Consider the following 24,027-nt stretch of genomic DNA (forward strand, 5'->3'; position numbering starts at 1 on the left):
TGGATGAGTAATCGGTAAACTACCGAGTCCCGAATGCCTACCCGGTGGTACATGGCATACTGTACATATTATGAAATTCTATATAAGCCTATAAATGAGTGCAGGCCTATCGAAGGCAGCAGTGCGTATGGCATTAAAACAGATGGCACTGCAGCAAACGCCTCATTGCTTCACAGATGACGTTGCTCAGACCCTCTTTTTAATGTTCTTTTCTCTTTCTTTAAATTGCAGCCGTCCAAGGATCAAGTAATGTCACTACACCGCGTATATTTTGCACTTGTTCATTTAATTTTCACATTTACTTTAACACGCGTTAGGAAGAAAAACCTGCCAATAAATACGCAGGTTAGTCGACTATAAAATTTACAAATTTCAAATAAAAACTTTTGTGAATCAAAATAATGTGTGCGCGAGAACAAAATACAAGATGAGGCATAAAAATAAAAAACGCCAGACTTGCGCGGTAGGCACAGCACAGTCACATCGAAAGCTTGAAGAGCGGACTTTCGGAGCTTTTTCTATACACTCATTGGGTGAATGCCACAAGCACACTTGCTTAATGCTCACTACGGCATTAATAATGGACATTTTTGTGTAGTAGGCCGGTATTCGCCATGCTATTTTTCATCATTCTTCTGAGAAGCATGGTATCCGTTAATTATTGCGAGGAATTTAGTGCCAATTGTTCATGCAGTGGCTCACATGAATGACGAATTTTGCTTTAAGTGGGTATGCGTCATACCTAATAGCTGAACAAAAACAAGCGTTTTTAATGCGTTGGAGCATTGTATGATCCACTCGTTATGCTATTCGCATTGTGCGACGACTGCTCGTTCTTTCGCTGTTTTAAAGCGCTTTATAAGTCGTATTTACGCAAGTGCCTTCCCGAAATAAAAAAAGCACTGACATAAAATTTACTCATGCCAAAAGTTTGGAGTCAGCGAGTAGCTATAGACCCCGTAGCAGCGATTCGCGACCTAAAACGCAACTGAGGTAGGAATACCTATTACTTCTATTCATTTAAATTACTGGGATCTAGCACTATTCAAAAACGGCCGGCAATCCTGTCATTTTTAGCGCGGGGAGCACCAGCAGTGGCTCTACCTCGCGGTCACCTCCAGATCACGCCACAGCTGACCACTTCTCCACAGAAAAGAGTAACGTCAGGCTCAGCTGCACCGAAAACATTTCGTTGGCTAGGCGGGCACATTCAGTCATGCCTTGTCACCTGCATTGCTGTCATCGCCGTACAAAGTGCCGACTCTGGTTTAATACGATAGTCTGGAGCTTGGAATCACCGCGATTCGCGACGGCGTGAAATATGTTTGCTTCGTTCAACCTTTTGCAGAACAGTGATTCCGAAACGGACGCCGTTCCAAGCAGGAGTGCAGAGGTGCCCGAGGATGCACGTTTCAGCCATGTTCGCTTGGGTGTCTCAGCTAGCTATATTGGTGTGTTTTGGCGTGCAAAGCATTCAGGTGTACGCAGAGGGGTCAATGCAATATAGCTAACACGAATGAGCATCAGCGGAGAAGTAGAATACGTTCCCTGCTTGTCAGGTTCTGTTTTGTGCCTCCAGATGGCCCCACCTATCCAGCCTCTCGCGGTTGACACGCTTTTACCACTTTTACGTGGACGCAAAGTCAACAGATGAACTAAAATTCAACGATACCTGCATGTTACTTGTTAGCGATGGTGTCTGACTACACGCTCTTCCACTTTTCATAGCTTGTGGTCGTGTTGATGTGTAACACATACATGATATTAAAAGACACCCTTGATAAGTGCGCTCTTTCCGTGCTTCGAACTAGACGACTGCAACTCACCTGCAAGTCACAACGATTCCCCGACATGCTGACCGAAGCACACGTTTAATCATGCTCTTTTCTTTCGTCATTCTTCTAAATCTGGTTGTTATCTTGATAAATTCACGAAATCATTCAAACCGGTGTGATGAAGATCAGATGCGACGAGCCATGGCCGAACTAGACTGCACCTGCGCGAGCCAGCCCGGTCCTAGTTCGGCCGTGGACGAGCGAGTTCGTTTCTGCACTTCGGCACCTGTCGGCGCCACGATAAGAACACTCGGATCGTACACGTCATCGCTACTATGGCATCTTCACTCAGGATGGTATTTGTGGAATGTATCACACGGAACACGTAGCACTAGTGTCGATGTCGCAGGGCAGTCTATTTTTCGTTTGTTCTCCTTAGCTTTTCAACGCTGTTTGACATCGAATTAAAATAACTTCCACGCGACGCATGCCGTTCAAATTGGTCCAAGAAGACCTATGCATAATAAGCGATCGAATGATGAGCACATCTCGATCTTGAAATTTGATGTCAGTGCACCTTCAAGCCTGCCTAAGGTGACTTTGCCATCAAGTCTTATACACCGGCGTGGCTCAGTGGTAGAACACTGGGCTGGCACGCCCTGGGTCTTATTTATTAGAGTCTTATTTTATTATTTCGTGTGATGTGGTTACGGACACCAGCGGGGTTGGCGGACAACTGCGGTGCTGTGCCAGAAAACCAGGGCGTTCTTGATGATATTGCATTTTACGAAGATCTTTAGAAGCTTTTAAACCAGAACAAATGAACAACGTACGAAAAAATTACTTTTTTGAAACGTACTCATGCAAATAAACATACCTGGAGCCAAGCGGTAGGTTATTTTTATTTTATTATTTATGATGATTACATGCCGAAATGAAGTGTATATTTATTTTTTGATAATTTAAATTTGAGTTGTGCAAACCTTCATGACGGTAGGAACTATGCGGACACCTTTGGCTGATTTTCGGAGTTGGCGCGGTCCTCTCAGTCATGCCACGAGCATGTATATGTATGTGTATATATAGAAATTTCCCAAAGAAAAATTAACCGCAAGTGATCATCAACATCGTGAGCCTCACCACGCCCGCTGCAAGTTAAATGTTTCTCTCATTTTACGCCAATCAACCCGGTCTTGTGGTTTCCGTTGCAACGTTATACTTGAAAACTATTTAATCTCATTGGCCCACCTAACTTCCTGTCTTCCCTTCTTGCGTTTGCGTTCTCTGGGAATCCGGTCAGTTACCCTTAATGACCAGCAATTATCGTGCATACGTGCTACGTGCCTAGCCCATGTCCATATCTTATTGATTTTAACTATCCTTAATCCCGCCTTGCTCAATGACCCACTCCGCTGTCTTCTTGTCCTTAAGGTTACTGCTATCATTTTTTTTATCGCCACGGCCTGGCCTGAGGAGCAGCCGCATCCACTAAGAGGAGAAACGCGCGCGAGAGCCGCTCCTCCAGCGCAGCATTGCCATTACTCGCTACGTCGTCCTCAATTGAAGCTGGACACTCTTTGTAAGCCTTCAGGGTTCTGCTCCATAGATAAGTACTGGCAAGATGCAGATTTTATATACCTTTCTCAAGGATTAGTGGCAAATTTGGCAAGCATCAAGCAAGCATTAGAGCATGCTCTTCGAATATGACCAACGCTATTCTTATTCTTCTGGTTATTTTACTCTCACGATACGGCTCAGCGGTTACTACCTCTCCTAAGTAGACACATTCTTTTATACCTTCCAGAGCCCTTCCAGCTATAGCGAAGTGCCGTTTTTTGCCGAGACGGTCGCACATTACTTCACTTTTGAGCATATTAACTTTAACAACCACTTTTCTGCTTTCTAGTCCAGTTCTGTAATCATGCGCTGTCATTCGGCCCCTGAGTTACTCATCGAGAAATAGTCATCAAGGGAATGTATTCAACGAATTGCAGGTTACTAAGATACTCTCAATTAACGTTTATTCCTTACTCTTCTCAATACAAGGTCCTGAAAACTTCCTGAAGAGCATAGGAGAAATCGTGTCTCCCTGCCCCACGCGCTTCTTTAATGGGATTCTGTGACTTTTTTGGAGAAGTATAGTGGCTGTGGATCCACGGTTTATTTATTGGGTGAGCAATACACTGTATTATTTTATGCGTTTGCTTAGAAAAAAGTGTGTAACGACTTAGATCACTTAGCACAGTATTATGGGAGAGTGGGAAACCTCATCAATGCTGAGTCATTGTGATAAAATAGTAGAGCGGAAGAGAAACCGAAACTGAAAATGTCGTGCGGCGACTCAATGGGTTCATTACTGGGCCTATGTGACGTGTGGTGTGAACGAGGACGACACCGGCAGCTCGTGAAGCGCCGCCTCGCGAGTGAGAGAGACCCGTGGCTTCGGCGGTGCTCGACGATCGGGCTTGGAGGTCAACCAGCGTTCGTGGCCGAGCAGGAGTTCGGCTGGGTGATTGACCCAGGGACGAGGCATCGCGTGGTTGTTCCCACTGCTGTTCCTGGGGCTTGGAGCTGACGAACGAGGCCAACCGACGTTCCAGCTTTGCCACTTCATGGCGACACGTTCGCGAAAGCACGAGCCTTGGGAACCGAGCGCGATTTCGACTAAGAAGGACACGTGTTTTCGCACTCCCGTCTTCACCCCTATCCTCACTTGGTGCTTTTTGCGCCGCGATGCCCTTGTAAAGGCTACAAATTGCGCCTCACAAAAGCAATCGAAAAAAAAAACAAAATTGGCTTACCCCACCTACAGTGGGAATCGATGATATGCGAAGCTTGAATGAGGAAGGCTGATATGTCACTCTAAAATCGGCACAATGTTACGACGCGGAGGTAATTGATGACATGACTTCCGTGCCATGATTATCATGTTTGGATGTGTCGTCTATCTTCGTCATCTATTCACGTCACGTGATAACAAATTTAGTATATGCGGAGCTAGCAAAGTGGCCACGAGCACTCTATGATCGTGGTATGTGGTGATTTCCTTTCTTGAAACGCTTGTCAGCATTATCATGTTTGCACCAGTCATGTACTTTCGTCATCCATAGACGTCACGTAACACCAATTTTGCTATATGTGGAACTAGGAAAACGGCCGTGAGCGCATCATGAAGGGCCCAATATACTCCAATGTAGCGTTGACGCACGCGCACGCTGGGCACCGCGACGCTACGTTAGCAAAACGAGAGCACTCTATAGTCTGACGCCAGGCGCCACCAGCATTCGTCGGCGTGGCCCGACGGCAACCGGAGCGAAATGCGACATGCTGCATTTCGCGTCGATGCGTTACCCAGACAACATTGCATCTCCCTCTTCGTGACGAAGGGACACCGGACGCGCTGAAACGCGCATGCGTCAAAGCAACGCAGCGCGACGCGCGCCTGCGAGTATATGGCAGGACCGGCGCCTATAGCGTGGCAGTGCCGGCGTGACATGAAGAAACGAACGCCGGCGAGCACGCGCACTGCGTCACGTTGAAATGTATTGGTGCCTTGACTGTGGTATGTAGTCAAGTCCTCACATGACACACATCTCATGATTATAATGGTTCCACCAGTGACATACCTTCGTCATCCATTGACATCTCGGAATACAAAATTCGGCATATGTGTAGCTAGCGAAGCGGCCGCGAGCGAATCATGAGTGTGGCATGTATTAATGTTGTTACATGGTACGCATGTCATGATTATCATGTTTGGATGTGTAATTTACGTAAGTCGTCCATTCACGTCGCGTAATACCGAGTTTTGTACATATGAAGCCAGCGAAACGGCCACGAGTGCATTATGATCATAGCGTGTAGCCATGTTGTTACATGACACGCATATCAATTTATCATATTTGTATCAGTATCATACCTTCGTCATCCATTTACGTCGCGTAACAGTAAATTTGGTATAAGTTAAGCTAGCGAAACGGCAACCAGCACATCATGAGCGTGGCATGTAGTCATGTTGCTGCATGACGCGCATCTCATGCTTATCATGTTTGCACCAGTTACATGCTTTTGTCATCCATTCACGTACCGTATTACCAAATTTGGTATATGTGACGCTAGCAAAACAGCCGCGAGCGCATCAAGTGCTAGACATGAAGTCATGTAGTTACATGATAGGCATGTCATGATTTTTATCTTAGGGTCGGTCACTTGTGTTCGGCATGCAATCGTGTCATACCATAGCAGTTTTGCAACGTGCCATGTGAACGAAACCAGCACAAATGGTGCAGCACCATGCAATGTAATACATGACATTCATGACATATATCGTGATATGTATGTTATGACTAGTCAAATATGTTCTTCATACAGTCATGTTATGCCATACGAAGTTTGGTATTGATAGAATAATCGAAACGGTCAGGAGAGCTAAATGTCGTAGGCGGCTAGATAAATAGATAGATAGATAGTTAGATAGATAGATAGATAGATAGATAGATATATAGATAGATAGATAGATAAGCTCATTGTTGCCGAAGTTCGCTAAGAATTGCTTCGCATTAAAAAAAACTGACGATGCAGGCGCCGTCATGGCATCCTCGGCATCAACATCGGTAGAAACCCAGCAGGAGCCGGAAGAATGCTAGCCTGCACGCTCTGAAAAGAAAACTCAGCCCGAAGAGCACAGCAGCCACGACAATGCCACCCTCTCCCCGGCTTCGTGCGAAGCAAAGGTGCAAACCTGAGCTTCATCTTGTCCTGACACGGCTGTGGCTATCGTCCTAGCAGCACCATTGCCTCCTCTTCCCTCCACCCACCGCAGCTGCCGAGCAATAGGTGCCCCTAGCACGCATCCCTTTCCTATGGTCCCCACATCGTTCGCGGCCTTCCTTCGAGTGACTGTGCGGCCCGCCGGGAAGAAGGCCAAATTCCTGGCCGCATCGAGGGATGCTATTGCTGCCTTGCTCTCGGGGTTTCCAGCCACCCAGCGTGTGAGGGTGAATTTCAGGCGCAACCTGGTTGCGGTTGATACCCACCGTACCGCTGATACGACCGCCCTACTCCCGGCCGGGACGATCTGCGAGACGATGGTTTGGGCCAAACAACTGGACATTGACTCCTGCGTTGGCGTGGTTTTAGGGGCGAAGCTTCTTAAAGCGGCACATGTTCATTTCTCGTTGTAGTCGTAGTACGTAACGAGCTTACGCTATGACCTACGAGGTAGTGCCGGTGGGAGATTTCTCCATTGCGTTGTTGAACAATAAAAACTTCGCAGCGTGCGCGTTAACTAAAAGCCGAATTCTCCTGTCTCTCATTCCCAATTAGCAGTCGTTGGCATGTACATTGAGCACTATCTGACAAGAAAGAGTTGCTAGGTTATACTCGCTGGGCGTAACCTCCTTAGTTTTAGAAAGGTTTAGCGAGCGTTGGGCCGCACTGCCACGAATACATTGAACTAGAATATATCATGAACTCGAGGTGGTTAAAGGTGGGAAGTAGACACAAAGCTTAAGCCGTAAGAAAGTGTGCGTGTGCCACCTCTCGTTTAGTCCTTGGAATGTCCGCTGGATGGCGGTGACGTATGAATATATTGCCACCAGCACGTAGTAGCGCGACAGCAAGAGCGGCTCTAAATCTGGAGGAAAAAAAAGAAGATTGCGTGCTTCTCTGCTCGAGAGCCAGCCACGACTGACGCATCATCCTAGAACTAGCTACTCGGTGGTTTAATAAATGCCCCAGTATTTTTGACTCATCGTGACAAACTGGTGGAGGTGCTGGTAGTCTCACGGATGCTGCAGACCTTCCCTCCCTACCCCAGGAAGCCGTGATACGAGTCCAGTGGCAGTCCATACTCCCATGCATCGAACCAGCCGCCGAATCAGGGAATCGCCTACGGAAGTCGACGATACTGCTCAGACCACGACGACAAATATGACCTGCGCTTCGGTGTAGACCTCGTCAACCGGCACGGGAAGCACGACGTCAGACTGCTGTGCGTTAAAAAGCCCACGGGCACCGGCGACGTTTCATGGCACGGAGCACGAGGACGTTGAGGGCTGGTTGGCGGACTTCAAGCGTGTAGCCACCTTGAATCAGTGGGACTACGTGGCGAAACTGGGTCGTGTCTATTTTCATCTCGAAGACGGGGCACGTACGTGGTATCAAAACCAAGAGGAGCAGCTGACTACGTGACCCAAATTCTCTCGAAGGCTTCTGCAGACCTATGCCAGTGCTGATCGCCAAGAGCAAGCTGAACCAGCTATTCTGGCCCACGTCCAGTTCCCAAACGAAACTGTGACCACGTACTTCGAAGACATGACGCGCCTCTTCCGACGGGCCGTTTCAAGAATGACGGAGGACAAGAAGTTGCGTCACTGGATGCGCGGTGTCTAGGACCAGCTTTTTTCCGGCCTCGTGCGAAGGCCTCCGAAGATGATCGACGGGTTCTTGGCCGAGGCCATGACAACAGAAAAAATGCTGCAGCAGCAATCCAACCAGTATGACAGGTAAATCAGTGACATGTTCACTGCCGACATTTTCACCGCCACTAGAACCAGCAACGACTGTCTACGTTAACTCATCCGCAACATAGTACGTTAAAAGTTGCAAAACGCTGGTGGAACGCCTCATGCTACGGTTAGCTCTATTGCAATTGTGATCAACTATTCGCTGCACCAGGCCCTCCAGGACACCTTGCCTCCTGATACAGCTGCGCCAGCTCCTGCTGAATACCGCCGTGAGACAACCCACGTGGAAGCCTTGAAACGCCCTGCTGCAACGCCGCCATTATTCGTTCATCCTGTTCCTGCTGTTTCACTCCAGTCAGCGCAGCACATAGCGTACTACGAAGGCACGTACACGCCACCGCCCTTGCTTTTTGTCCCTGGCGCTTCTGTTGCCCATCGTTCGGTGCAACCAGTTCAGTACATCGACGATTGGCACACGTCTCTTCGGAAGTCTGATGTTTGGCGCACACCTGATCGCCGGCCTCTGTGCATTCACTGCGGAGAAGCTGATCACAAGTTGTACCGCCAGTGCCCATATCGCCGTCTTGGGCTTGGCGGCTTCTCTGCGTACTTACCGCCACCCCGTTACGGCCAGAGACCACGTGAAATAGAAAACTACCTCTCCCAGCAGCATGCACCACCGTCTGCCGGGCACCAGTCGCGCTCGCCATTCCCGAGGCGATTTTCATCAACGCCCCAGCGGTATTCTACCACGCAGTCTCCTAGCCCCCGCCGGATGGATAGATGGATGGATGGATGGATGGATGGATGGATGGATGGATGGATGGATGGATGGATGGATGGATGGATGGATGGAAGGATATGGCTGTACCCTTTAGATCGGACAGTGGCTAGCGCCACCGAGCCGTAATACTTCATGAACCAAAAACTAGCTTTTTTTTAAAATGAGTTTGAGGATTCGTACTTTGCAGTGAAGGGATTAATTTTCACTCGTGCCTTGACTTTAGCCACCAATCAGACAACCTCCTTCTAGTTAAGTCTACCCACTTAAAGTCTATTTTGCCCTCCCTGTCCCTAAACCACAGTGCTTTGAAAAACTCTGCGCCATCATCCTGAACTATAGAGTGAAGCCCTTTACAGAACATTATCAAGTGTTCGGCAGTTTCTTCTTCCTCTCCACACGCACTGCATACTGTGTCTACCACTTCGTATTTGGCCTGATATGTCTTCGTTCGCAATACTCCCGTCCTGGCCTCAAACAGTAGAGAACTACCCCGAGTATTATCATAAATTCTTTCCTTGGCAATTTCCTGCTTAAAAGTTCGATAGATCTCTAGTGCGGACTTCTTAATCATGCCAATTCTCCACATGTCAGTCTCCGTTTCCTTCACTTTTTTCTTAACAGATAGTTCTTTTTGGTTTGGCCACCTGCTGTATTCTAAGTATTTACCAGTCAATTTCCTGGTTCGCTTCCTCCCTTTTGTATCGACATTCTTCATGTACAGGTAGCTGAAAACCTTCCTAACCCAACGCTCTTCCCCATTTCTGTCAATCGCTTCTCAAATTTTATCTTGCTGCTAGCTTCCCTGCCCTCAAATGATGTCCATCCCATATCACCTTGTACTCCCTGATTTGGTGTATTCCCGTGAGCTCCTAAAGCAAGCCTACCTATTCCACGTTGCTTAATTTCTAATCTTGCTTGAACTTCTGATCCCATGGACAAGACCGCATTTCCGAACGTCAGCCCAGGAACCATCACCCCTTTCCATATTCCTCTCACAACATCATACCTATTGTAATTTCACAGTGCCTTATTTTTCATCACTGCTGCATTCCTGTTACCTTTAGTCGTCACGTATATTTCGTGTTCCCTCAGGTACTCGGTCCCATTGCTTATCCATACGCCCAGATATTTGTACTTATCTGCTATTTCTAGCGTGACCTCCTGTATTCTAAGCTCACTACCTTTGTCATCATTGAAAATCATGACTGCTGATGTTTCCTTACTGAATCTAAAATCTAACCTTTCTCCCTCATTACCGCCAAGGTCCATCAATCTCTGCAAATCTTCCTTGTTGTTGGCCATTAGCATTCTATCATCTGCGTATATTAATGCTGGTAGTGCATAATTAACGAGTTTTCCTTGTTTGACTAAAGAAAGGTTGAAGCCCAGTCCACATCCTTCTAATTTGGCCTCTAATCCTTGTAGGTACATCATGAATAATAAGGGTGACAGGGGACACCCCTGCCTAAGCCCCCGTTTTGCCTCTGCAGGCTTGGATACCTGTTTTTCTCAATTTATAACTACCTTGTTACCTTTATAGATATCCTTTAAAAGATTAGTGACTACATGTTCCACGCCTAGTGTGTCCAGTATTCCCCACGATTCCTCTTGAACCACGCTATCGTACGCTCCCTTGATATCCAAAAATGCTAGCCACAGGGGCCTGTGTTTCTTTTCTGCTATTTCTATGCACTGCGTCAGTGAGAATAGATTGTCTTCCAAGCTCCTGTGTTTCCGAAACCCAATCTGCAGTTCCCCCAGCACCCCCTCATCCTTTATCCATGCCTGCAGTCTTTCCTGTATAATCGGCATCGCCAGCCTGTAGACCACTTTTGTCACTGTTATAGGACGGTAGTTGTTTATGTCAGCTTTGTCCCCCTTTCCTTTTAGATCATGCTCATCCTGCTAACTTTCTATCCATCGGGAAGTTCACCATCGATTATTAGTTTGCTCACTGCCTCTCTCAAAGCCTGCTTAGACTTCGGACCTAATGTCTTTATCAGCATAATTGGAATGCCATCTGGGCCTGTTGATGTACTACTAGGAACCCTTTTCTCAGCCCTCTCCCACTCTCGTTGTGAAAATGGAGCCATTGCACCACTTGATTCGTCCTTGTCTATTGTGGTGCATAAAGCACTTTGTTGAAATTTTTGTGCCACCCTTGTTCTTATATATTCAATAGCTTCGCCCCCTTCTAGCCTAGCACCTTTGGGTGTAGTTATAAACCTCTGCTCTAGGCTCGTCTCATTTCTTAGGGAGTTTAGATGGTTCCACAATTTCGCAGCTGCCTTTCTATCTTTTTTATGTACTTCTGCCAGCCACTGAGCTCCCTTTCTTGTAATCTTTTCATTGATCAGAAGGGATGCATTTCTTCTACAGCTTAGAAAGGTATCCCATTTTCTTTCAACATCATCTGTTGGTTAACCCCACTGCTTAGCATGTCTGTGTTCGCTAGAGAATAAATGCTGACGTTTTGCTATGGCTCTCTTAACTTCCTCATCCCGATCAACTTTTGCGTTTTTGTCGTCTTTTCCGGGGTGACCTGGCACGCGTCTTAGGAAGCTCTACCTCAAACAGTCTAATTAGATTCGTGTACGTACACACTGTCTTATTATCCTCCGCGATTACTTTTTCAATTAGTTTAGTGGCTATTTCACTTTGCCTTTCTGGATAAAAATTTTTCTGTAGTTGCTCATCTTGTCTCCTTCCCACATTCACTGCTCTTCCAAAACTTAGCTTGATACGTTTGTGATCACTACCCAGACTTCTGGAGCCACCTTCATCTATGTGCATTCCCCTGAGCTTATCATACATCCTACGTGACATCAGTGCATAATCTATCGTCGACTGCAGCCTTCCTACCTCCCATGTTATTTGCCCTTCACACTTCTCAGTACTGTTGCAAATGATCAAATCAAGCCTTTCACACATATCCATGATCATTTTGCCTGCAGGGTCTGTATACCCATATATGTCTTCTATGTGCGCATTCATGTCTCCTATTATAATTATCTCGCACTCTCTTCCTAACTCCTGAATGTCCTTTGATATACACTCTACCATCGATTGGTTTTCCTCTCTGGCCTTTGCTCCCGTCCACAAGTACACGAAACCAAAGAGTGTCTTTTGACCTGCCACTTTCCCTCTTAGCCATAAATGTTCCTTGCACACCTGCTTGACCCTTTGCCAGTCTGTACTTTTATGAATGAATGCCCCAATACCACCTCCTTTTCTGCTGCTTTCTGTTCTATTACAATATTACCACGCGCAGTCCGGATTGTTCGGAGGTTGTTCCATGTCCCTTAGATGTGTTTCTACAAAACCGCAAACCATCGGCCTCTCTTCCTTTAGCTGTTCTTCTATCTTCTCCCACTTCAGCCTGTTCCTACCACCCTGCATGTTAATATACCCTATGTCTGAATAGGCTCGGCGCTTGTGGCTATACGTCTATGTATGCCCCAGACTCTACCTATCTTAGATACTGGTGCCACTTTGGAATTGTGTCTGTCCATACCACCTGTCGAAGAGTCTCCCTGGTTGTTTTCCTCGTTACTAGCTATCCTGCACCCCGAAGGGCTCGCTTGCCCCCCAAAAAAGCTACTGCACGTCCTGCAAGACGCCAACCCACCTCATGACCTAGCCGCCCATCGAAGTGAATTCTGTCTCGTTGAAAACCACCCCACCTATGCACCTCTCTGTTTGTTTCAACCACCTCGAAGCCCTTCTCTCAACTCATCCGCCATATCTCTTGGTTTGCGTTGACAACCGCTCTTTGCAGGTTGCTAGTACGCACCGGTACCTCCGGTATCGTGCATATCACTACCTGTACCTTAGGAGAAAAGGCGCGCATGTCATCGACGCCTTTCGCCAGTGTGTTTGCTAGTCCTGCTGTATCTTCATTTAAGACATCGTTTAAACCGCCTGAAATTGTTACGAGGTTTCGTCTATCAGCTGTAGTTTTGAGCTTTGCGCTCGCTTGCCTCATGACTGCTTCAAGCTTGCGTCCTGGGAATGCCCCTACTGCAACCCTCTTGTCACCTCTTACCCTCTCTTTGATGGCTTCTGTGCATCGATTTAAATTCGAGTCCCCGGCGATTATCACATGCTGCGACTTTTCAGCTGGAGCGTCCTGCACCTGGGGGCTACTTGCACTTGTGACGCCAGCTGCTTTATCTCCTCCCAGCCCCACCACTACCTCGCTGAAGCCGGGCCTTGCGACAATTGAACCGGCTGAACCTGTTTTTTCCAAACTTGCTTGCTCTTCCTTCTCCGCCGTTCTGGTTTCCGGTTCCCTACTGTTCTCTCCGTAGGCCGCTTCTTTGTTCAGCTTCGCCAGTGCTTACTCGGCGGACTTCAGCCTTTCTCCCATTGCCCTTGTTTTCTCTTGCTCTGTTGCCAACCCAGTCTCGAGCTCGGCGATTTTCATCAGCAGTTCACTCTGAGCAACCATCACTTTCTACATTTTTTCTTCGACCTCACATTGCCTACACTTCGCGCCAGCCTCTTTGTCATCCGCTTCTACAGTTGGGTCCACTTTCAAGCCCAATCCACATCCTGAACACTTTACAGTCTTTTTTTAACCATGTCTTCCTGACACCAATCGTCCCTATACTCGATAATTACTGAACTTGAGCCCTGCACTATGAAAAAAGGAAAGTCTAAGCTCTACTACAAAAAATTGCGTGTTCAATGTACGCGCACCTCCCCCACGGGGTGGCAAAGAAAAGAAAAAAAAACAAAAAAATTCAAACACACACACACCCGCATTAACTAATAAATACCTCGTGACTGGCCTCCGAAAAAGTCGTACCATAAAATAAGTGCTACGAAGATTTCAACTGCTGCCTTATAGTTATAAAGACAAGCTCAAAACATGAAAAAACACTTATCTGCGCAGTCGATCCGGAGCTAGCAGAAGCGACCGGGAAAACTAGCCGAAGCGACATCTGGTGGTGGGTTCGCTGAACATCGAAGCGCTGAAGACCTCCTATTGACGCAGAACCGTACAGAAACCGGTGCGACATCACCTACTGCTGCAAAGAATAGCCGAATTTAACTCGACATAGCAGTGTCAATTGATGGTTGTGCAGTTCATGCGTTGGGGGTCACCGGCACTGACTATTCCATACTGAGCGGGAAACTGACAACGCAGCTGAAGAAAGTCCTCACGCCGTGGCACAACTCGCAGATTCGGACAGCTGGTGGCCACGTCGTTACTCTACTGGGTGCCTGCACAACTAGAGTACAGATTCAAGGGTACACATTCGTAGCAAGCTGCCTTGTGCTACGCGAATGCTCCCGTGACGTCATTTTGGTAGTTGACTTTCTACAGGAAAATGGAGCTATCATTGATCTGCAAGAGCGCTGCGTCACCTTCTGAGCCCAGCGAGCAATCAACGTGCAGGATGACGGAAGGCGTGTCGAGATACTCCGTATTTCGTGTCGACGTACTCCGTAACAGAGCGTGGCGCTTCCTCCACGAGCACATGTTCTAGTCGACGTAACATGCTGTGGTTTGGGCGATGGCGATGTGGTGGCCGAGACAAATTTAGAACACCTCATGCAGCAAGGCATTTGTGCAGCTAGAAGTGTAATACGCCTTCGTGATGGCCGATCTGAATTACTCGTAACCAAGTTTTCCGTAGCACTTCGATAGCGTTTGCCCACGAAGTAGCACACGTTACCAACTGTCTCACGTTAGAACTAGTGGATACCGCAGACACGTCAATGAGTAATATTGACATCAATCAAGATCTGTCCACCGATAACCAGACAGCACTACGAGCCCTCTTGTTTGAGTTCAGGTCTTGCTTCGCAAGTTGCTCAAAGATCCGCCAGACGTCTATAACACAACACAGGATAATCACGCACGAGGACGCACGCCCGATACACCAGAACCCCTACCACGTGTCAGCTAAGGAACGTGAAGCGATACGTACGCAAGTCAGCGAGATGGTTGACGATGGCGTTATTGAACCATCTAACAGCCCGTGGTTTGCTCCAGTCCTACTTGTCAAAAAGAAGGACGGGTCGCTACGCTTCTGCGTCGACTACCGAAAGCTTACCATCGTGACCAAAAATGATGTGTATCCACTGCTGCGTATCGACGATTCGCTGCGTAGACTTCGTCGTGCCCATTATTTTAGTTCTGTCGATCTCAAAAGCGGGTATTGGCAAATAGAGGTACATCAGCGAGACCCTGAGAAAACAGCCTTCCTGACTTCAGACGGCCTATACCAACTTCGAGTACTCCCTTTTGGCTTGTGTTCAGCGCCGGCAACTTTCCAGCGATTGATGGACAATGTCCTCACAGGGCTCAAGTGGAGGACTTTTCTTGTATACATTGATGATGTGGTGCTCTTCTCTACCACGTTCGAGCAGCACCTTCATCTGCGAAACGTGCTGGAGGCTATCTAATCGGCGGACCTCACAGTGAAGCCACAGAAGTGCCACTTTGGCTATAAAGAACTAAAATTTCTTGAACATGTAGTTTGCGCCGAAGGAGTCCGGCCTGATCCGGAAAAGCTTGCACTGTTGCCGAATTACAAGTTTCTGTCGATGATAAAGCCGTCCGGTGCTTCCTTGGTTTATGCGCCTACTATCGCCGGTTCATTCATGGTTTTTCACAGATAGCAGAACTCCTGACTCGTCTCGCAAGGGACAACACGCCGTTTGTCTGGGAAACGAGCAACAAGCAGCTTTTGATGAGCTGCGACATCGCATGCAATCAGCGCCCATTCTCGCTCATTTCGACCATGATGCTGACACGGAGGTCCATACTGATGCTAGTAAAATTGGGCTCGGAGCAGTGCTCGTTCAGCATCAATAGGACATAGAAAGAGTGATAGCCTACGCCAGCCGCTCTGTATCCCGTGCCGAGGCGAATTATTCCACTACGGAGAAAGAGTGCCTCGCAGTCGTGTGGGCAATCACCAAGTTTCGCCCGTACCTTTATGGTCGTCCCTTCAAGATAGTGACAGACCACCACGCCCTGTTTTGATTGGCAAGCCTGCGCAACCCTTCTGGACGGCTAGCACGGTGTAGCTTGCGGCTGCAGGAATTTGAAGTCACCATCGTCTATAAGTCCGCCCGTAAGCATGAAGACACTGACACACTGTCACACACACACCTTCACGTCTTCAGTCAAGAAGCAGATGAAGACGAAGACTTCCTGGTCGCCGTTTGCGCATCGGACTTGAGCAAACGGCAGCGAGATGACGCAGAGTTTCGTCCGATCATTGATCATTCAGAGGGTCAGGGCGCAATCATACCACGGCATTGATCCCGCTCGTTGACGTCGTTCTGCCTGCGAGACCGTGTGCTGCACAAATAGAACGCTCGTTCGAACAACCGTGCTTACCTCCTGGTGGTTCCTCGAGACATGCAAAATGACGTCCTTTTCGCTTGCCATGACGAACCCACATCCGGTCATCAGGGCTACTTAAGGACTCTTGCCAGAGTGAGCGAGAGGTACTATTGGCCAGGACTTTCGGCAAGCGTCAAAAAGTACGTCAAGAGCTGTCGGGAATGTCAGCGCCAAAAGCAAACATCTGTTAAGCCAGCTGGTTTTCTTTAGCCCGTCGAAATACCCTGCACGCCGTTCGACCAAGTCGGTATGGACATTCTCGGGCCATTCACCCTGTCTGCGGACAGCAACAAGTGGGTGATCGTCGCGACCGACTATTTGACACGCTACGCTGAGACACAGGCGATCCCAGGAGCCACGTCTTCTGAGGTAGCACAATTTTTCATGCGCCACATCGTGTTACGACACGGTGCTCCTTCGAGTATAATAACGGACAGAGTGACGGCATTCACGACGCAGCTTACGGACGAAGTTTTCAAACTGCGCAACACAAGACACCGAAAGACAACTGCGTACCACCCCCAAACCAAAGGACTTACCGAGCGACTGAATAAGACCCTCGTAGACATGATCTCAATGTACATCGACGCACAGCACAAAACATGGGACCGGATCTTACCTTACGTGACCTTCGCGTATAATACCGCCGTGCAAGAGACCACGCGATTCCCGCCATTTCAGCATCTCTACAGCGGCGAAGTGCAGACCATGCTAGACTCTATGCTACCGTGTCAAGACGAAGACGAGTTGGCAACTGACGCCGAAGAATTCGCAGAGCGTGCTGAGGAAGCCCGGCAGCTCACGCGACTGCACATCGGCCAGCAACAGCAGGCAGACGCACGACGCTATAACACCCGCCACAGAGGAGTGTTTTACTACCCCGGAGAACAAATTTGGATGTGGACGCCCACCCGCCGCCGTGGCCTTAGTGAAAAGTTACTGAGCCGGTACATTGGCCCATATAAAGTGTTACGCCGCGTCAGTGACGTGAACTACGAAGTAGTTCCGGACTCAACACTGCAAGCACGAAGCAGGACACGACCGAGGGCGGATGTCGTTCATGTGTTGCGCATGAAACCATTTATTGTGCATTGTTCGTAACTTTTTCTTTACCGTACAGCGTTCTTTGTGATTTTTGTTTATTTTTGTAAACTTGCTTTCTCGTTCATTGACGTTTTCAATATTGGCCCGCTCTTCAATTTCTACTTTCACTTTATCCGAATTTTTAAGTTCTTTTGTTTCACGTGCCTATGTTGTAGCATCGCGGTGCTGGTACGTACTTTTCTTTCCTATTTTGGGACTTGTTTTTTTCTTTTTAAAAGGGGGGATAGTGCCAAAACCACCTAGTGGATCGACAGCAGAGCAGCTCTAAATCTGGAGGAAAAAAGAAGATCGCGTGATTCTTCTCTGCTCGAGAGGCAGCCACGACTGATTCATCGTCGTAGAGCTAGCTACTCGGTGGTTCAATAAATCCTCCAGTACTTGTGACTCATCGCGACAATATGATGATATATGAGGGGAATATATGACGAAAAGATGCGAAAGGGTGGTACTTGGAGTCTTGACGAGATGCATGAACGGACACACACGAAGATGCATGAATGGACGTACGGATGGCTGCACGGACGTATGGACGCATAGATTGACGCAGGCGCGGATGCATGGACAATCACAGGAACGAACGCACGGATGGACGTGCGGACGCACGCACGCAGGGGCGGATGGACGCATAGACGGCCACACAGACAGACAGATATATGATGAAAAGATGCGAGGTGGTGGTACTAGGAGTGTTGACTAGATAGACGAATGGACACACACACAGATGCATGGACGGACGAACGGATGGCTGCATGGACGAATGGACACATCGACAGACGCAGGGGCGGTTGCGTGGACGAACGCAGGAACGGAAGAACGGATGGACGTGCGCACACACGAACAGACGCACGCATGGACGGGCGGGTGGACACACGGATGGTCACACAGACGGACGTTTGTATGGACGGAAGTAAAAACGAATGGACGGACGAATGCTTCGCCCCACTCTAGACCATTCACCCCGTGCATATGCTGCCATTTTTATGTTGTGGACCCATCGATCACCTTCGAGGACATCGCCGACAACATTGTGTTACCTGTGCAACTTGTGTCCGGTGTCCGCAGAGGCACCTGGCCCACCTTCCCTTTCGCGGGGACCACTGTCCCCCCGATATAATGCTTTATAAGCAAAGGCGCCTTTTTCGTACTCGCCAGTCCCGGCTCCTGTGGTGCTCACGTTGCGGCCGCTTCGAGCACGCAACCGCCACCTGCTCGCGAGAGGAATGGCTCCTGTGCTGCGGCCTCTAGCACGCCTTAGGATAGTGTGCAGCACATCCTCGCTGCATAAACTGGTGCGCAAAACATCCCGCAACCGAGTCGCGCTGCCCGACCTGGTAACTCCAGCGCAAGGCCGCGTTCATCATGACCTCAAGTGACGGCACCATGACTCGCCGCCATGCCCTGGAGCAGGCTAGGACTTCTGGCGGTAGCGCTACTATCATCAAGGGACGCTCCTTCAGAGACGTGCTCGCCGGTACTAGGGACACGACTTCAGTGGCCGCCTCTCGACCCACAACGAGTGGAACAGTCGTCCCCACTACAACGACGACGGCCTCGCCCTTGTCCACACCTCAGCTAGAGTGTACTAGAATTGTACACTATACCTCAGCCGGCCCCTGCCATCATCACTAAGCTTTCGACGGCGATGCAGACACCACACTTTTTCTCAAGCGCTGGTTCCTGCCGCCGTTCCCAGGTGCACGACGATGACTGAGCTGCCTTCTTCGACCGCGCCGGATCTTGACACCATGATTAGGAAAAACATAGTTATCGGACTTTCTTGGGGACTTCGTAAGGCGATCGAAGCTCTCCCAGTTGGCTATCACTAGCGCGATTTTTGTACTCTCCCCCTTTCCCCTTCCAGTCCGCAGCTCATCTGTTTGGCCTCTCAAGCGACGCTTCCTGTGGACACTCTGAGTTTTGAAAGCCCCCCTTTTCTTCTTGCCTATGTTAAAGCGTGCGCATCACTGTACCCCCGGTCGGCCTTCTCATCACTGCTCGCATCACTTGTCGCTCACGTAGGGTTGGCAGATTGAATGAACATTTTTTTTCCTACCACTCTCTTACCTTTTTTCTTCTCGCTTTATTTCCCATTCCCCCGTCCCCTACGCGGTGCTGTGGAGGTGTCCTTCATAGAGAGAAATAGGTACGGCACCGCGCATATTTCTCCTTTGCCTCTCAAAGTCACTCGCAAAGCGCAAGATACCCGCTGCTTCTGCCGCGCGGCCAGTTGAAAGAGGCATGCACTCTAAATAGTTTCACGCACTCGCCGCCTCACCACTTCGCGGATCCCTCTTGGCCGCTTTGCCACGCCAGTTTCGGGGTGTATGAGCTTTGAATGGTCCTGATGGTCGAGTAGCTGTATCACGCTGCGTTCGTCGTCGTTCACGACGCCAACGAGTCGGAGCTTGGCTAGCTGCCTGAAATAGCACTAAGCCTCGCGAACAAGTCTGAGCAGCCGCGTTAGAATCTCCATGAGTAAGCGATCTTGATGTACTGAAGGTCATTGCGACACAACTGGTGCTTTAGCAGGTTTTAAAACGAAATGAACCATTGACGCTTCAACGACTGCATCACTAACTCCTTGCTCACGTTCAGTGGGAAGGCACTGGTGAATATGTCTTCGTCGGAGAGGTAGACAACTCCGAGGCGATAGAGAGACACAGGAGACTAGATGGATTGCTCGATCCTCTTTTGTGGCTCTTACCCACTAAGGGCACCCTTCACTGCCGTTAGACCGAAAAAAAGTTAGGAATTCGACACTCCTTGAAATTAGCTGGTAAAGCCTCTTGCACGCAGTGTCGGCGTCGATTTGTGCTGATGAAGAATCACATGTCGTGACTGTTGGCAGCACCCATGCAGCTTAAGCTTTTGCTGCACATAACGTGGTGTTGCAGGAATTTCGCTGTTCAGGTTGGTTTTATTAAAGCTTACTTAACGTTTGATATTCTTTGAAGCCATCGTGATGTTTCAGGCCACCTAAAAATGTGAGCTGTAATGATCTCGTTATATTGCACGTCGTACGTAAGGATGATTGCTTGAATACTAACAATGACGCTAACGCCATCGCCACAGATTGTCAGTTTTTACGATTGGCGGAGCACCTCCGGCATAGCAAAATTCACAGCATATCACGGAATGAATGCTGATGAGTGGGACGAAGCGTCCATCAATCCATCTGTGCTTCCGTCCGTACGTGCGCGCGTTCGTACGTCCGTTAGTGCGTCTGTCCATGCGTCAATTCATCCGTACATACACCCATTCGTGCGTCCGTGCGTCCATGTCTGTCTGTCTGTCTGTCTGTCTGTCTGTCTGTCTGTCTGTCTGTCTGTCTGTCTGTCTGTCTGTCTGTCTGTCTGTCTGTGTATCCGTGCGTCCATCCGCGTGCCCTACCGTCCATCTGGTGAACAGAAGTTCCGCTATCTCACTTTTTTTATCCAATATTCATCATATACAAGTACCGCCATTCAGCGGAGAATTCAGGGACTAAACGAGAGTATCTAACACATTTCGGCTGTCAGTGCTTTGTTAACACCGATAGCGTGATAACGACGCCGTGCCACGTTTTTCGTAACATGAGTACATGCGTATATGTGCCCGAGGGCACGTATGGGCAACTGGTATGCGGGCACATTCCACAGGTTACCTGTTACGACAACGGGTCGCACAAGCCACGGTATAAGCAGCCTCGCCCTTAAAACGTCTGCAGAAAATATTGCCACGGGGTCATGTGTTGACAAAGTCCACCGTCAGCGTATTTCACACGAAACTCTTTTTTGGCCAGACTTGTGGCCGGTATATAAGACACGTTACAACTACACACAGTAAAACTTCTTACACCCAAAGGTTGTAAAAAGGGTGCTTTTACGAGAAAGCACCCTTTGCAACACCATTTAACACCCATAAATGGTCGATTGAAAAAAATCACGCTTTTGTTTGGTGCTTGCCTCGATAGCACCATAAAATAGGCTCTAAGTTGCTTTTGTGCCTGAGAAGGGTGTAGGTGACGATTCATCAGACGGAATATTCAGCATAAGAAGAACACATATTTATAATATTTGGGCTTTTACGTCTCAAAAACCTCGATATGATTATGAGGGTCGTCGTAGCGGAAAGCTCCAGAGATTTTGACCATTTAGTATTCTTTAACGAGCGCTGATATCTCTCAGTGCACAGGCTTCTACCATTTCGCCTCCGTCTCAATTCAACTTTCGCGGCCGGCATCAAACCCACGACCTTCGGATTGGCGGCCGAGCAGCGTAGCTACTGCACGAATATGTGGACCTTGCGTTAAATGACGGCCTAATTGACTTAGAATATGTGAAGGTGCTCTCCGAATACAGCAGACTGCCAGCAGAAGCAAATCGCGTTTCATCTATAATGGCAATTAACTGCAATCCATGTTACGAAAGCTTTCCTTAGCGTTGGTTATAAGCTACATGTTTGCTATGAAATATATACAGGAACATAATGTTCGCCCCAGTATGGGTGTGTGTGCGTGAGCCTGCGCATGTGTTCGTGTGTAAGCGCGATTTTGTGTACACCCGTGCATGTGTGCGTGCGCGTGTATGTGCGAGCCCGTGCTTGTGTTTAGCGTACTTGTGCACATGTGTACGCCCATGTAGGCGTGCGTTTACGGTCGCGTGTGTGTGTGCCGTATGTGTGTATACGTGTATGTGTGTGCGCCTGTGAATTACTATGGGTGTGTATCAGCCCATGCGCCCTCGAATTTCGTGTGAGTGTGTGTGTGTGTGTGTGTGTGTGTGTGCGGTGAGGGCACTGCTTCGTAGTGTTTAAGGTCCCACGCCTGTTCAGACTGGGAGTCTATATGGGAGGTGGCTTAAGGAATGGCGGTGGTCAACGCACTGTACACGGATTATTCAGTACATAGAAAATTGCTGCACATTGTCGTACCTCATCGTTGCTTGCGAACTTGCTGTGGTAGCTGATTAGCTCCGTTGAGGCGCTTCTACACTCGAAAACGTGGGTTATGACCAATTCACACGGAAACCTGTCACTGCACTTATGCACAACCATCGTTTATATTAGCAACATTTAACAAGAACGTGCCCTGCCTTTGCTACAGGTGCTTAGCTAGCTCATTGGGCAACCATATGGAATTATGTGCTGATCATGTGGTCAGCAAAAAGTCTGTTATAACAACCTCGGCACGTTTCGTGGTGCGTGACAAGCCTTCTAAACATCCGCGACTGTCGATTACTTTGTTCCAGCTTCGACTACGCATTCAGTGTTTGCGGCACCATACGCGAAATCGCCAGACACGGACAATGCGAAAAAAAAATTCATTTGAAAAATGTGTAGCGATGCTCTCCCGCTAATGCCACCGAGGACGAAATTATTGTTTCTGGCCGTTCCAGGGAGCACTTTGTTTTTTGCAAGTTTTGCTTCACTATTTTTCGCCCACTGCAGTCGCATTCAATCAAAATACTCAAAGAACACAAGGCTGGTAAATAACCTGCGCCGCTGTGCGGAAAAAGAGTTGCCATTTAGAACGAGTCATTCTTGAAGCGCAGTTCGATTGCCTTCCACGTCGAACCGCCGCCCGCCGTATGCACCACAGCGTTTGCCTTTTGGCGCCGTCTTGGCGGGTTCCCCCCCCCCCCGCTCACCTGGGCCAGCCGTCCCCCCCGCCCCCACAACGGCGGTGTAGATAAGCAAATCGTTGCGTCACCGAACACCTGCGTCAACAGCTGCGGCGCCGCCGCCAGTGCCTCCTCCTTCTCTCTCTCAACGTTGCTCTCTCTCTGTCTGATCCGTCTTTCAAATGCGTTGCGTTGGTCTGGGGTCGCGGTCGCTGTGCGAGTTCTAGCGAAACAGGCGCATCTTCAATGGTGGTCACGCATGACACCGTGTTCGAAGTGACGCACGGATTAAGGAATATTCATGGAGCTGTGGACACGGACAACATGGGCCTGTTAACGGTGAGTGTACTGTTTTCGTAGGTAGTAATCATACAGCGCCAGCTGCGCGCCTGCAGCAGCTCTGCCGAAGTAGGCTGCCAGCCATTTACAACAGCATGCGTTCGCGGGCCTGTTGCAGATGCCCGATTAAACGTGTGACTTGAGTTCACCCTGCTAGGCGCGATGTTGAGTAAGTGCCTGCATCACTCATACAGTGAGTGATGTGATCACTTAACAGGGGCGCGATTAGTTGCTGATCGCACACTGTCTCTACTCTGCTAAAAGTGATTGATATTGTTTCAAGATGCACTTTAGGCTACATCGTAATAACATTTCTATTAATACTCAATTGTGCAACGGGCTTCTGTAGGAGTAAGCGTAAAAAAAGAAAGAAAAAGAAAAATTTATGTACAGAGGTGCACTGTGCGAAATGGCCTTTTTTTGCTTAAAGACAGTACAGTTTGAGGTGATGATATGCCGCGATGCTCCCAGCACGTGCGCGTCGGTCTTTTAAAATATTTAGGACACGTGTCACCAGCAACAGGGAAAGATCTAGTAGACTTCCAAAGGCGCGTTGTTGTGGCCATCGCCGTGCGTTGTTTTCCCTCGTTCC

The sequence above is a fragment of the Rhipicephalus microplus genome, chromosome 7 (genome assembly GCF_043290135.1).
Source record: "Rhipicephalus microplus isolate Deutch F79 chromosome 7, USDA_Rmic, whole genome shotgun sequence".
Lineage (NCBI taxonomy): Eukaryota > Metazoa > Arthropoda > Arachnida > Ixodida > Ixodidae > Rhipicephalus > Rhipicephalus microplus.